A 16,437-nucleotide genomic window follows, 5' to 3' on the forward strand; every position below is an offset into this window, starting at 1 on the left:
GGTCTGGCTTTAAGCAGTGTCTCAGAGTGGGAATGGTTTGTACTGATTCATTCACACAACTCCTATATACTGAACTCACTGGGATTAGGGGGCAGTCTACACAACGGTTCACACCAAGGGATGAAACTCATGGATACAGTCCTCTGAATTGAGTTAAGCAGCCCTTTTTTCAGTCCTAAATGGCTAATATGCCTGTGTATATTTAATATTATTAGACTTTTTAACTCTGATTGGCAAGCTCCTCTTGGAACCTTCATTTTGAGGTACTGAGATACTTTTTTCTTTCATTCATTCATTCATTCATTCATTCATTCATTCATTCATTCATTCATTCATTCATTCATTCATTCATTCATTTTACCTAGTACCTGGTTTTAGCTAATACATACTGCTTGCTAACCATCCACTAAACACTTCCTTCACCAACCAACAACCCCATCAGTTAAGAGGCAGAAGTGAGAAGAGAAGGCATTTCAGGCAGTATTTGCAAAGGCACAGAGATAAAAAATGGAGTACAATGTGTGAGGTATAGCCAATCTGGCTGGGCTGTAGGGCATATGAAAGAGAGAAACATAGACTAAGCATGGAAAAGTAGATTGGACCTAGTTAATGAAGGCTATTAAATGTCAAACTGGAGAGTTTGTATTTGATCTTAAGAGTTAATAGAAAACCTCTAGAGTTTTAAGAGAGGAGTGACTTGGTCAAGATTTTTGCTTTTGTGGGAATGGGGATGTGGTGAAGATTATATAGACCCACCTGTTCTCTGGTAAATTATCCTCCAAAAACCGATGATATAATGCCTCAAAACAAATTGTAGAGAAGCATAACCCACAAAAAAAGAGATAAAAAAGTTCTTCAGCCCAAAATAACTTAGAACTCCAACACAAAAAATGTATTGCCCCAGGGTAGAAGTGGAACACAAAGTGGCACACCAACGCAGGCCCTATTGCAATAGGCCTGGGAAGTTGCTGAATAAATAGCAAAGGCTTACCAAGCTCTCAGCCACAAAACTAGTAAGGGGGTCAGACAATTGTTCAAAACAAGATTATTGGGATCCCTCTGCTGCCTCTTGTCACATTTTCTATATATAGACCCAGGTCACAGTTCTGGGTTATGATCTCAGGAAGAGCACTAGCAGATACCAGTAATTGTGGTCATAGGGGATCAAGGGACCATGGTCACAGTTCCAAGGTGGAAAAGAGTGCTTGCAGTTAATCACAAATAGGAGCACAGGCCAGGAGAATATTAAACAAACCTCTCCTTACATCATACCACCTTGGAAGAACTGAAAGCTTGTAGATTCCTAGAGCTAGTTCTAAAGACAGCTGTACAAAGAAACTGAAGCTTGGAACAGTCACAGATCCAAACTTTAACAGTTTTTTTTTTTTTTAAGTTAAAAGAAAACAGCTGGGAAATGAGCAAACAACAAAAAGAAAAAGAAACTCAACCTAAAAAGTTATTTTGGTGACAGAGAAGACCAAAACTCAAGTTCAGAAGACAATAGTTAATACTGCTGCATCCAAAGCCCCCGCCCCCAAAATAGGAATTGCTCCCAAGTCTAAAAAGAATTAATGGAGAACCTCAAAAGTATCTTAGGAATTAGAGAGGTAGAAGAAAAAATGGGAAAAGAAATGAGAGATGTAGGAAAATCATGAAAAAAAAAATTAACGGGGCAACTGGGTAACTCAGTGGATTGAGAGCCAGTCCTAGAAAACAAGAAGGTAAGACAGAAATGGAAATGATCTACCAAACAACTGAAAGAGATCCAAAACAGGTAACTCCCAGGAATATTAAAGTCAAATTCCAGAACTCCCAAGTCAAGAAGAAAATATTGAAAGCAGCTAAAAAGAAATGATTCAAAAATTGTGTAGCCATAATCAGGATTACACAGAATATTTAGTAGCTTCTACATTAAAGGATCGAAGAGTGCCTGGAATGTGATATTCCAGAGGGCAAAGGAGCTAGGACTTCAACCAAGATTCACTAATCCAGCAAACCTGAGCATAATCCTTCAGGAGGAAAAAAAATAGGTATTCATTGAAATTGAGGACTTTCAAACATTTCTGACGAAAAGACTAGAGTTGAATGGAAAAAGACTCAAATACAAGACTTAAAAGACACATTAAAAAGTAACTGGGAAAGAGAAATCAAAAGAAATTCAATAAGGTTAAACTGTTTGATTCTTGTAACTCCTAAGAATTTTATCATAATTAGGGCAGTTAGAGGTAGTATACATATAGAGAGAGCAAAGGTGTGAGTTGAATATTATGGGATATCTAAAAAAAATGAAATTAAGCCATAAGAAAGTAATGCGAATGAGGTTAATTATCACATGTAAAAGTGGCATGAAAGAGATTTTACCATGGAGAGGAAGATGGTGAAAGTAGGGAAGGGAGTACATGAGCATTAATCTCAAAGGAACTGGCTCAGTGAGGGAAGAACATACACAATCATTTGAATATAGAAATCTATTTTACCCTTTAGGAAAATGGGAGGGGGATAAGAAAAAGGGGACAGGACTGATAGAAAAGAGGGCAAATGTGGTGGTCAGAACATAAATAGGGGTAAATGAGATGGAAGGTAATACAGAGTAATCATAATGGTGAGAAAATTCTTTATAAGTCTCTCTAATAAAGACCTAATTTCTCAAATACATAGAGAAATGAGGCAAATGTGTAAGACTACAAGTCATTCACTAACTGATAAGTGGTTGAAGGATATGAACAGGCAGTTCCCAAAGTAATTAAAGCTCTTTATAGCCATGCAAAAAATGCTCTAAATCAACATTAATTAGAGAAATTCAAATTTTAAAACTGAGATACTTCCCCACACCTACCAGATTGGCAGAGCAGAAAAAGAAAACGACAAAACTTGAAGAGGATATTGGAAAATTAAGATACCAATATACTGCTGGTTGAACTGATTCAACCATCCTGAAGAGCAATTTGTACTTATTCCCAGAGGGCCTTTGACTTATCAATGCCATGATTTGATTTGTATCCCAAGGTGATTAAAAACAAAAACAAAAAGAGAAAGGACCTATATGTACAAAAATATTAAAAATGGCTCTTTTTTGTTGGGGCAAATAAATGAAAAGTATGGGAATACTCATCAATTGGGGAATGGCTAAATGTTATAGTATGTGATGGTAATAGATACTATTGTGCTGGAAGATATGATAAGCAGGAGGAGCTCAGGAAAACCTGGAAAGATTTACATGAACAGAAGCAGAGTGAAGTAAACAGAACCAGCAGAACATTGTACACAATGACAGGAACACTGTATGATGAACATCTGTGAATAACCTAAGCTATTCTCAGCAACATGCTGATTCAAAAAATCCCAAAAGACTCATGATAAAAAATGCCATCTGCTTCCAGAGAAGAGACTGAATCCAGACCAAAGTAAACTTTTTTCACTTTCTTAATTTTTTTATTAAAGTTTCCTCCCAAAAAAGGATTAATATGGAAAAATATTTTACATGATTATACTTCTAAAAATTAGATTGCTTACCATCAAAAAACATTTTTAATAATATTTTATTTGATCATTTCCAAGCATTATTCTTTAAAGACAAAGATCATTTTTTCTCCCCCTTGCCCCCCATAGCCGACGCGTGATTCCACTGGGTATCACATGTGTTCTTGATTCGAACCCATTTCTATGTTGTCAATATTTGCATTAGAGTTTCGTTTAGAGTCTCTCCTCTGTCATGTCCCCTCAACCGCTGTAGTCAGGCAGTTGCTTTTCCTCGGTGTTTCCACTCCCATAGTTTATCCTTTGCTTATGCATAGTGTTTTTTCTCCTAGATCCCTGCAGATTGTTCCCGGCCATTACACCACCAACCAATGGAGAAGTCCATTACATTCGATTATACCACAGTGTATTAGTCTCTGTGTACAATGTTCTCCTAGTTCTGCTCCTCTCACTCTGCATCACTTCCTGGAAGTTGTTCCAGTCTCCATGGAATTCCTCCACTTTATTATTCCTTTTAGCATAATAGTATTCCATCACCAACATATACCACAATTTGCTCAGCCATTCCCCAATTGATGGGCATCCCCTCGTTTTCCAGTTTTTGGCCACCACAAAGAGTGCAGCTATGAATATTTTTGTACAAGTCTTTTTGTCCATTATCTCTTTGGGGTACAAACCCAGCAGTGCTATGACTGGGTCAAAGGGTAGACATTCTTTTGTCGCCCTTTGGGCATAGTTCCAAATTGCCCTCCAGAATGGCCAGATCAATTCACAACTCCACCAGCAATGAATTAATGTCCCTACTTTTCCACATCCCCTCCAGCATTCATTACTTTCCTTTGCCATCATGCTAGCCAATCTGCTAGGTGTGAGGTGATACCTCAGAGTTGTTTTGATTTGCATCTCTCTGATTATAAGAGATTTAGAACACTTCTTCATGTGCTTATTAATAGTTTTGATTTCTTTATCTGAGAACTGCCTATCCATTTCCCTTGCCCATTTATCAATTGGAGAATGGCTTGATTTTTTGTACAATTGATTTAGCTCTTTATAAATTTGAGTAATTAAACCTTTGTCAGAGGTTTTTATGAAGATTTTTTCCCAATTTGTTGTTTCCCTTCTGATTTTAGTTACATTGGTTTTGTTTGTACAAAAGCTTTTTAATTTGATGTAGTCAAAATTATTTATTTTACATTTTGTGATTTTTTCTATGCTTGGTTTTAAAGCCTTTCCCCTCCCAAAGGTCTGACATGTATACTATTCTGTGTTTATCCAATTTACTTAAGGTTTCCTTCTTTATGTTTAAGTCATTCACCCATTCTGAGTTTATCTTGGTGTAGGGTGTGAAGTGTTGATCTATTCCTAATCTCTCCCATACTGTCTTCCAATTTTCCCAGCAGTTTTTATCGAATAGTGGATTTTTGTCCCAAAAGTTGGGATCTTTGGGTTTATCATATACTGTCTTGCTGAGGTTGCTTTCCCCCAGTCTATTCCACTGATCTTCCTTTCTGTTTCTTAGCCAGTACCAAATTGTTTTGATGACTGCTGCTTTGTAATATAGTTTAAGGTCTGGGACTGCAAGGCCCCCATCATATATGTTTTTTTTTTTCATTATTTCCCTGGATATCCTTGATCTTTTGTTATTCCAAATGAATTTTGTTATGGTTTTTTCTAAATCAGTAAAGAAATATTTTGAGAGTTCAATGGGTATGGCACTATCAAAAAACATTTTAGGGGGCAGCTGGGTGGCTCAGTGGATTGAGAGCTAGCCCTAGAGACAGGAGGCCCTAGGTTCAAATCCAGCCTCAGACACTTCCCAGCTGTGTGACCCTGGGCAAGTTACTTGACTCCCATTGCCTAGTCCTTACCACTCTTCTGCCTTGGAGCCAATACACAGTATTGACTCCAAGATGGAAGGTAAGGGTTTAAAAAAAAAAAAAACATTTTATATGATTGCACTTGGAAAGGAGGGAGAAAACTTAAGATTCAAAATTCTTTTTAAAATGTTGGAAACTGTTTATGTAATGGGGGGGGTTGTTTTTAAAAGGAAAAAGATCTATATATGTGTATACACACACATATTCATAGTGGCTCTTTTTTGTAGTGAAGGGAATTGGAAATTGAGGGGATGTCCATCAGATGGGTATGGCTGAACAAGTTGTGGAATGATTGTGATGGAATATTATTGTGCTATAATGAACTGATGCAGAGTGAAGTGATCAGAACTAGAACACTGAACATAGTTAATAGCAATATTGTATGATCAAATGTGAATGATTTAGTTATTTATACAACAACCTAATACAATTATTTAAGGACTTATGAAAAAGTGCTTTCCATTTCTAGAGAAAAAACTAATAAAAGTCTAAATATAGATAGCATGCTTTTTAAAAACTTTTTTTGAGGGATCTCTTTTCTTTCACAACATGACTAATTTAGAAATATATTTTGCATGACTACACATATCAATATGTTTTAAAAGAATGCCTACCCTTTGATCCAGTCATACCACTGCTGGGTTTTTACCCCAAATATATAATAAGGAAAAAGACTTGCACAAAATTATTTATAGCTACACTCTTCATAGTGGCAGAAAATTGGAAAATGATGGGGTGTCCCTCGATTGGGGAATGGTTGTACAAATTGTGGTATGTGATGGTGATGGATTATTATTGTGCTCAAAGGAATAATGAACTGGAGGGATTCCATGTGAACTAGAAAGACCTGTGGTCTTTAAGGAACTGATGCTGAGCAAAAGGAGCAGAACCAGGAGAACATTATACACAGAGACTGATACATTATGTATGACATAATCAAATGTTATGGACTTCTCTACTAGCAACAATGCAATGACCAAGGACAATCCAGAGGAATAAAGAACGTTATCCACATTCAGAGAAAGAACTACAGGAAACAGAAACATAGAAGAAAAACATATGATTGATCACATGGTTGAATGAGGATATGAATAGGGTTTTGGCTTTAAAAGATCACTCTAATGCAAATATGAATAACATGGAAATAGGTTTTAAACAATGATACATATATAACCCTATGGAATTACTTGTCAGCTCTGGGAGGGAAAGGAGTGGGGAGGTGAGGGGCATGGATCACGAATCATGTAACCATGGAAAAATATTCTAAATAAAAAGAACTGATTCAAAAGCAACAACAAAAATATCAAGCTGTTTGCCTTCTTAAGGAATAGGGCAGGGAAGGAAGGAGGGAGAGAACTTAGAACTCAACAAATTTAAAAACAAATGTTAAAAATTGTTTTTAGAAGTGACTGGAAAAAAATGAAATACTTAAAAAGAAGAAAAAAAATAGTTGTGTTTCAGAAATAACACTTTTTAGCTCCATGGAAGACAGCCTAAGAAAGGGAAGAGACTTGAAGCAGGGAGAGCAATTAAGAAGTTCTTGCAATAATCCAAGAAAGAGGTGATGAGGTCCTGAACCACAGTGGTAGCCATGTCTGTAGAAAGAAGGGGATATAGATGTGAGCTATACTGTGGAAGTACAATTGATGAAACTGGTCAATTGATTGGACATAGGTGGGGGTGTGTGTGAAGAAATATGAGGATCTGAGGATGGGCATTTTAGGTGATGGGACGGACAGATGTACTGCTGTACTGCTGTTAAAAGATTTTAACATCAGAGGACTTTCCTTTGAGGGGATTAGTTTATTAAGCGGGAAGGATAAAGGCAGGTACTAAGAAGAAAGGAAGGACAAAAATAGGGGAAAATAAGGACAAATGTAAGGAGAAAGGAATAGGAAATGGATATGTAGCTAAGAAAGATAAATTAGGAGTGGGAAGTGTGGTTGACCACAGATTAATCTGGTTTCCAAATCAGAATGGGTTTTAAAGATCATAGATGCAGAAGTTCTTCACCTTTTTTATTTCAGACTCCTTTAACAGTCTAGGGGAAGACTACAACTCCTTTCCATTGAATAATGTTGTTAAATGTAGAAAATAAAAATGAAAGTAACTTAATTGAAATAGTTATTAAATATATATTCTTTTAAAAGTTCACAGATCCCAGGTTAAGAACTCCTGATCTAGTCCAACCCCCTCATTTTATAAATGAGTAATATAAGAATTAAAATTAGGACTCAGGTGCTGGGAGTCATCAGGCTATGATGCCTTAACAGAGTCATATGTGGTAGCTAAGGAAGCCACAGAGTGGCCCTTGGCAAGATGTGATTGCCCACTCAGGCCCCTTTTGCATAACCTCTCTCATCAATGTCCTTTACCTATGGAATTGACATGATTATCATTCCCCCTAGTCTCAGAAGGAATAATGCAAGAGCAAAATACCTATACCTTAATTCTCTAAAACATCACCAAAGATCAGATCCTCAAACCCAATCCCAAAAGACTATCATGGGTTAACTTTTACTTAGACACATCATCCTTAGTAAAACAGCAGCTACAGACCAAGCCCAGAACTTTCCCCCTCACAGAAACTTATTCTCATGAAGCCAGCACACAAATCAATCATAAAGGTCCATACAATACATACAGGTACACTACAGGTACACCAAGCTTCAATATGCCTCAGTGACTCGCAAGTGAGAAACTCCCTAGTAAACCCTGAAAAATGATCAGTCTAATATTAAGTCTGAGTTGTGTTCCCAGTACCCCTCAACCTCAATGATATGATTGTTGAATTGTCTTTTAAGAACTTCTGATTAATTATTCCATTTTATTAAAAGTAATAAGTAAATTTCCTTGATTGTTTTTAAGCTCAAAACTCCTCACAGGGTAGTGAGAAAATTAAGCCACCTGTGACAAAATCATTTATCTTATGTGAAATCTTTATGCTGTCAAGAATCTGTAATCTTATAAGAATATAGAATGTTAATTAAGTGATTTGTTAAAAGTTAATGTATCACTTTTCTAATTATCTCCATTTAGACATGTGTATTAGGTAGTGTATCTGTGTGCCAAGAAAATGGGTATAAAAATAAACACCAAGCCTGGGGATGGTGGAGCAGTTTTCAGATGCAAAGCATTCCCATAGTCATAAAGATACAGCTGTCTTCCATTTGCTATTTTCTTGACTGATCATTCGCCACCTGTTGGGAACCCCTGGAGTCATGAGTGAGGCTGGACCTGGCGCTGGAACAGGATCATTCACAGCTAGGTAAGTCCCCTTCCCTGAAGCCCCATAAATTTCGAACGGATCAGGTTCTTCCTCTGGAAGAGGTTCCCAGGCCCCACTGTGGATAGAGCAGGGTTTGGGGATGGGGGGAGTAATCCAGGGCTCCCAATATAAGAGGAGAGGTTCAGGACTCCCAACATAAGAGGAGCAGTTCAGAACAGGAGAAGTTAGGAGAAGAAAAGGGCCACCACGGGACACAGTGAATTGAAAGAAAGGTCCTTAAAATTTTATAAAGTTTGTTAGAATTACTTGGATAGGTCAAGATCAAGAGATAGATTAGGTTTAAATCTCTTATACTTCTAAGTCCCCACGTGGGTACTCCCAACATGTGCTCCCGGCCACACTTCTTGCCTGGTCATCAGACAAGAGATAGAGAATATAATTCCTTGTCTCTAACCTTTTAATCTCCCTCTCCCTTCTGGGTCAAATTCAATCATGTCTGAATCAAACTCAACTCACATAACCCAGACTAGATGATGTAATCAGAAGACCAACCTGGTTGACATAAGTGACCTAGCTCCAAGAGCACAGGGATGCATGATCCTAAGAGAGGATTCTCTTCACAGAGTAAACTGAGACCCAGCAAGAAATTGAATTGTGGCAGACTTGAGATCTAGCATTCTGATTCCAAATCCAGGCCTCTTTCTCTTCTATTGAGCAATCTCATACTCTCTTTCTAACTTAATTTGGAGCAGAAATGAAGTCAAACTAAAGATGACAGTGATGGTTTTCAGATAGAAACAACTATGACAAGGTGCTATTATATTTTAAAATGAAGAGGTAAGACTGGTTGTGCAGAAAAGAAACTGTGAAGCCAGGTTAGAAATTGTTTCTTGTATCAACTACATAGGCATATACTTGGTATTGGGAAATTATTGGTGGTTTGGGTTAGATGAAAATTTCACTATTTATAAATCTCTGCCAAAAAATATGACATAATTTTGGAAGCTGCCATGAGATGACATTAGGTTATATTTCAATTGGATAAAAATAATAATAAAGCTGCTAATGAGCAGCTGGATTGTGTCTTAGGCACACAAAAACATAAGAACAGAACTTACTCTGCCTGTACAAGGTCTGAATTTTACTTGTTAGGCAAATATTATTTCTAAAGTGCTCTCAAATTTTAAGAAAAACTAGATCAAGCCATGATTTCCAAAGACTTTACATTTTGGAAGGATCTTTTTTTTCCAAGGAAGATGGATTGGAAGGCTGATGATATGCTCTTTGGAAGATATGGAAGCAATGGGGATTATTTTCTTAAAAGGTACAGAAAATGAATTTTTATACAGAGAAAAGAACTTTTTGACCAGTGGGGTTTAGAACTACAATAGAAATTCCTAGATCCCATTGAATAGAAGTCTATTATATTAAGTATCGAGTGTTCAAATGAAGCAAATATTTAAATTACTTAAACTAAGGAAACACCTTCAACCCAATACGGAGCTACTCAATATGGAGTGTACTAATTAAGTACCTATTTGAAAAAGGCTGCCATATATGGCTTATCAATTTTCAAAGATTTGGAACAAAACACGCTTAATATTTAAACTATCTTTAACATATTCTTTCTTTACTACAACTCACAGAAACACTGTGAAGCTCTTTCATTATGAATGTCTATTATCCTTGACTGTACCTGGTTAATGAAGTGCAATTAACAGTCTGTTTAAAGAAAAGAGAGAATGTTTTATATTTTCAAATAGATAATAAAAGATATAATTGCAATCCAAACTAAATATCAACAGTCAGAATGGAGTAACATCAAATGAAATAAGTAGTTAAAACAGGCTAACATTTGTCTATTATCCTGTCAATTGTAGATTATTTATTGACTCATTCTTCTTCCTCCACTTACTGTTTGGTCATGTCACTGCTCTCTAGCATTCTCATCAACTTAATTTCACATAGATTAAATGCCTCACTGTATATGCCACTGGACAGAGTACTAGGAAATATAAAGCTAAATCACTATGCTGGCAAGCTCCTGAAAGGAAGAAAAAGGAAACTTTTATTAAATAGTGTTCCCTTGTGGTAACATTGTTTTAAGGAAAAGACAAAAAAAAAAGACATTTAAAAGGAAGTTTTTAGGTTTTCTGTAGATTTTACCACTCCATGTTCCCATTAGCATCAAACATTGAAACCATCTGAAATCATCATATATGGTACTAAGTTAGTATTTTGTTTCCTGGCCTGTTCCTGAAAAGGAACCTTACTATGAATAACTAGCTCAAGAAAGCCCAAGATAGATATAATTTTATTTCACAAATATAAATTGGTATCAACCTACATAAGACATAAATAACAGATGATGAATTTTCATGAACTTTCAAAACATGATCAAAGTATTTGTTCTAGTCAGAAGTGGGAGTGGGGAGGGGTTCCAAAGTTTTCTTTCTAAAATAAATAGTACTTAAGCTTTGAAACATGATGGGAATTTTTTTTGGAACAGAGATAGTATTCATGATTAGTTTCTGGCCCATAGAAAATCATTCTACCTCTGAGAAAAGAGAAATTGGGAAAGCAAACCAAATGCAGATATTTCTTTATTCTCTCTACAGATTCAGGGCTTTGGCTTATGCTCTTACTTTAGTAAGTGTATGACACCAAATGATAATCAGCCATTTGGTTTACACTAATCTGGGCAGTGGTTGGCAACAGTTATATAAGGTCTTATTTGATTCTCCTGGGCTTTCAATTGTGGAACATGGCAACTACACAAGAAAGGATGATAGATTTTTTGGCCTTAAGAAACCAAAAGCTCAATTCTATGCTGCCAAGCACAAGAAGCCATTGTTGAGAATTTTAAGCAATTTTTCAATAGCATAATAATAGGCTGAATCCTTAGAGCTATGGTAGTCGTTGATAGAAAAGTAGTAGTAGTGTAGTAGTAAGTCTCCCATTTCCCTCACCTCAGGGATATTACATTCTAAGGAGTCAATCAGAGCTGAATATGGGCAATTTATGGGAACCTAGAAAGGGGGGAAAACCAAACAAGACAAAATAGGCATTTTATCAATGTACTAGATGTGTTTATCTTCACTGATCTAGTTCTAGGAAGTTTGCAATTTAATAACAGCAGAAACCATCTAGTAATTTCTCAGCAGCAAGCTCTCTTTTTAAAAAAAAACTTACTTTCAGTCTTACAATCAATACTATGTATTGGTTCTGAGGCAGAAGAATAAGAGCTAGGCAATTGGGGTTAAGTGATTTGCCCAGGGTCACACAGCTAAGGAGTATCTGGGGTCATGTTTAAACTCAGGACCTCCCATCTCTAGGACTGGCTCGATCTACTGAGTGAACAAGCTGCCCCCTCTCAGAAGCAATCTAATCCAAGATTTTGATACTGAGGTAGATCAACAATTGGAAGGGAGCAGCAAATGCCTCCATGAGAATGTGGTATCCACCCAGCAATGAAACTACCAAAGAGCCCAGTCCATTAAACAAAGACCTGAGGCCCAGAATAGAGAACCAGGAAGTTCTTAAATTTGGGCAGTTAGTGTTGCTTTGGAAACCAAACCTTCTCTATTATTCCCAAGAAACAAGCATTTTCACTGTGGCAATTATAGCAGGGGAAAAATACCCAGAGACCCTTAGAGGCAGCTCTGATGAGGGAACACAGAGGCACAACCGAAGGGATCCCCAGCTGGTAAGGTCTGGCAATCATTTCCAATTTTCCACGGGCCTAAAGAGGAGTCAGTCTCAGTAGAGCCCGAGTGTCATAAGTGAGATGGAGGGCCTGATGCCCTGCTTTCACCCTTTGTGAATGTCTCAGCCCAGATGGCTCTTGGGATAGGTGCTCCATCTCCCCCTTGCACAGATAAGGACACTGAGGCCCAGACAAATGAAATGAAATTGCTCCAGGTCCCACACTTAAAGCTGGAAGCAAGCCTAAGCCTCCTGATATTCCTGGTGCTGCAAATAATTTACAGTCAAAGTAAAACAAGAGAAGGTATGAGTACCTAATTAATTTTAGATTCCAAATTATCTGTTATTTGAATAGTAAATATAAAAAATTTGGACTAGATTTCAATGGCCCTTTTTCACATTAAAAAAATTATTTTTTACATCAGCTTTATTTTCTAATATATTCCATCTCTACCCAGAAAACAACATTTTTCAAGTTTTCCCCAATGTTTATTGGATTACTCTTAACAGGAGTCCAAAGGCATTTGTCAACATGGAATCTAGAAACCCCAAACTTGTAGCTTAGTAAGATTTGATTAACCTTTTAGCGCAGTAGGCAGCACTTCAGTCTTGAAGGGGTGTGATATATTGGGAGAGGCTTCTGTAGAGAAGAGTCACTCAGCTTGGGTTTACCCCCCACCTACAGTGGACTGTCTTTACCTTAGGATCCATTATTCAGTCTGAAACTGCTAGCCTGAGATTCCCTTCAGGGTGGATTCTCACAGGAAGAGGGAACAAGTACAAGCTTTGGGGTCTCCAACTTACAAGCTAGTCCTAAAACTTGGGGTTCATCAGATCTTACTAAGCTACAAGTTTGGGGTTTCTAGATTCCATATTGACACATTTATATATGAGAACTCTATACACTAAAGAGATTTCCCATTTAAAACCTTCTGACTTTTAGTTCTTAAATATGAAACATAATTAATGGCATTCATCACAAGTATCAAATTGAACCAATGAAGATAACAGCACTTACTATTCTAAAATTAGAGGATCTCACAGTTGGATGGAACTTCCATCTAATGGAAGGCCATCTAATCCCAGTTAAAAGCTAGAATAAGATCTACTTTACAACAGACTTTACATATAGTCATTCAGTCTTTGTCTAAAGACTCCAAGTGAGGGGAGAATTCACTGCTTCCTCAAGACAGTTCATTCTTCTACTGAATAGCTAAAATTAGGCCATTCTTCCTTGTTTAAGTCTATACTTGCCTCTTTGTAACTTCCATTGAATGTTTCTATTTTTTTTCCTTCTCTCTTACTGGCCCAACAGTTCTTCAAATACTTAAAGACAGCTATCATGTCCCACCTCCAACCTCCTTTAGTCTTCACTTTAATAGCTAAGGAATGCCAATTTCTTCAGTTGATCCTTGAATGCTATGACTTCATAGCTCATTACATCTTACTCTTAGCTTATCACTGTCCTTCCTAAAACAAATTTGAATACAATAATGACTAGGGTAGAGTACAGAACCACAACCTCCCATCTCTTGTACAATGCTTCTTCTCTTTGTAGCCTAAGAAAGAATTAGCTTTTGGGCCACCGGACCATCACTCTTTGAACTTAATCTTTCAAATAAATCAAAATCCTACTCAACCATTTCTAAGCCCTCGTTTCTCTATTTTGGTTATGAGAACAACAGAAGAGATTAGCAAACACTCTCATGTAATTTAAGTGAGCTATTTCTACTGGAGTCCTATGATTACCAGTTAAGTAATAATGCCAAAAAAAAAAAGATTATCTGGTATGATCTGTTCTTGATGAAGCCACAGTTGTTTTTTGTTATCACAACTTTCTAAATTTTCACTAAGCACTAATGCCCCCTTAAATAACATATTCTAGAAGTTTTCCAGGAATTCAGGTAAAGTTTGCTGAAATGAAATCAAACTATCTATCTGGAAAAAAGACTATATCAATTATTCCATGCCTTGGTCGTACAATTCTAACAAATAGTTCCTACTAAAAACTGAGAATAGTTTGAACTCATTATGCAATTTTAAAAAATCCCTTAAACTGGAATCAGCATAGTATTCAAATACAGAAATCAGGGAGTCTGAGATCTAGTCTCATTTCTATCAGTAAAATGTGTGACTGCTCTCTCTCTCTCCTAGACCCAAATTTAAATGTTCTTCTATAAGATTATGGGCTTGAATGAAATGATCCAGAGGGTTCCTTCTAGTATAATGGCTTATGAAAGTATTCAAAATTATCAGAACAAAAACAGTAATAACCCACCATTATCTACATTGTCTTAGGATTTATGAAGTTCTCCACAACAACCTTTTAACTAGATAGTAAGTTAATAAATGAGGAAATAGGCCCACACACTAACCTTAAGAGTCATATAGTCAAGGAGACAGTGGAAAAGGACTCAAACCCATATCTCCTAATGCCCTCTGCCTTTCTATTTACTGTTTAAAAAGAACACAACAAATCAAGATTTGGGGGGGGGGGGTTGTTTTTTTTTTGTCTACTATTTGAAAAGCTAACTGCCTCTTTGTACCCATATTTTTGATGCATCCTATAGGGCAGGGGTTCCCAAACTGCGGCCCCCTGAGGCCATTTATCCGGCCCCCACCACACTTCCAGAAGGGGAACCTCTTTCATTGGTGGTCAGTGAGAGGAGCACAGATGGAGTACTGTATGTGGCAGCTTCACAAAGTGCAACGTTGCTCACGTACAGTACTGCTCTGGTGCCATAATCCTTTGTGTGGCACCTTGTTCTGAGAGTAACTGAACAAGAACGAGGCGCTGAGCAAAGGATTATGTGGCTGCACAATGGAAGATGTCAGCATGGTGAGCTGCGATCTGGGGAGGAGATTCCTCACTGTGTATACTGCTGCCCGGTATAGTGGTGGCGGTGATGGGCCTGTGCAAGGTGTGGCAGGCCCATCACAGCCAGCACTGCAGCCTCCACTATCCCAGACAGCGGTATACAGTGTCACAGGCTCAGCATTGCCTCCAGTACTGTATACAGGCATCGGATAGCAGTGATCTGACCTATGACATCAGTGGTGGGCCTCTACTATGAGAAACCTGCCACTGGGTGTTTTATAAGACACCCCCTGGTTTTTTTTGGGTCAAATTAATAAGACAGTGTCTTATTTTTGGGGAAACACGGTAGTGCAGTGGCCCCCAAACTCCCCCAGATGCACAACATAATGGCTCCTAGAACCATCATGTTGTACATCTGGGGAAGTTTGGGGGCCATTGTACTGTGTAGTATGTGGGGAGAGACTTTTGGGCAAAGAGAGGTTATAGGGGCCATTATGTTGTGTATCTGGGGGAGTATGGTTGCCATTGTACTATGTGGGAGAAGTGAGGCATGTGTTTTTCATATTACAATATATAATTACAGATCCATAAATATGGACTGCAAGAAGACACACACTAGTATTGTGCCTTCTTTTTTCCTGCCGTCTTAACCATGGGTCTTACTCATGTGATCAGATTCCTGTGTGAGTTCACATATCGCGGTGTAGTTCACACAGGGTAGTGTGAAATGGAAAGGAAGTGGAGGAACCAGCTCTGTAATCATTCCGGTTTCTGCACCACACCAGTGTGAGCCTGAGGTAAAAGTTGAGTTCCACCAATATGGCCAATGGTGAGGTGAGGCTAAAATGATGTGGATTGGGAAGGCTGCATTGATGGACACAGTGATGGGCAGTGCAGTCTGTACGCCTCTGTGTGGGCAAAATTATTGTTGGTATAGTTTTTGTAAGGCTGCATACACACACACACACACACACACACACACACACACACACACATGTATTTTACTAATAGCAATTTGGAATCCCTAGGAAACAATGAAGTGAAGAAAGAAAAATTGACTCAAGGTGTAGGATAGTCAAAGAACAGTAGACTTATGATTACTTTTTCATGCAGTACAAGGAAAGAATTGTGTGTTTGATATGCCAGAATATAGTGTCTGTGTTCAAAGAATACAATTTGTGTCGACACTATCAAACTCAACATAAAGATAAATATGATTGTTTGGTTGGAGATGTGAGAAAAGATAAAATATTAAAACTGAAAAATGCATTGACAACTCAGCAAAATACTTTTGTGACACAGAAGCAGCTAAATATTTCATCACTGCAAGC

General features: G+C 37.6%; 1 protein-coding gene, 1 long non-coding RNA gene and 1 other non-coding gene across 11 annotated transcripts in view; 2 read left to right on the plus strand and 1 right to left on the minus strand.

The window, feature by feature from the left end:
• LOC103096093 (uncharacterized) overlaps positions 1 to 16,437 on the plus strand; it is a 118,105-nt gene that overhangs the window by 70,487 nt on the left and 31,181 nt on the right. The window lies entirely within an intron of this gene.
• The window catches only part of CTBP1 (C-terminal binding protein 1), a 558,787-nt gene that overhangs the window by 35,805 nt on the left and 506,545 nt on the right, over positions 1 to 16,437 (minus strand). The window lies entirely within an intron of this gene.
• MIR12297E-1 (microRNA mir-12297e-1) lies at positions 15,036 to 15,094 on the plus strand. The gene is given in 1 exon segment (NR_162932.1): positions 15,036 to 15,094. It is a non-coding gene; the product is annotated as a microRNA mir-12297e-1 (primary transcript).

The sequence above is a fragment of the Monodelphis domestica genome, chromosome 6, assembly GCF_027887165.1.
Source record: "Monodelphis domestica isolate mMonDom1 chromosome 6, mMonDom1.pri, whole genome shotgun sequence".
NCBI lineage: Eukaryota > Metazoa > Chordata > Mammalia > Didelphimorphia > Didelphidae > Monodelphis > Monodelphis domestica.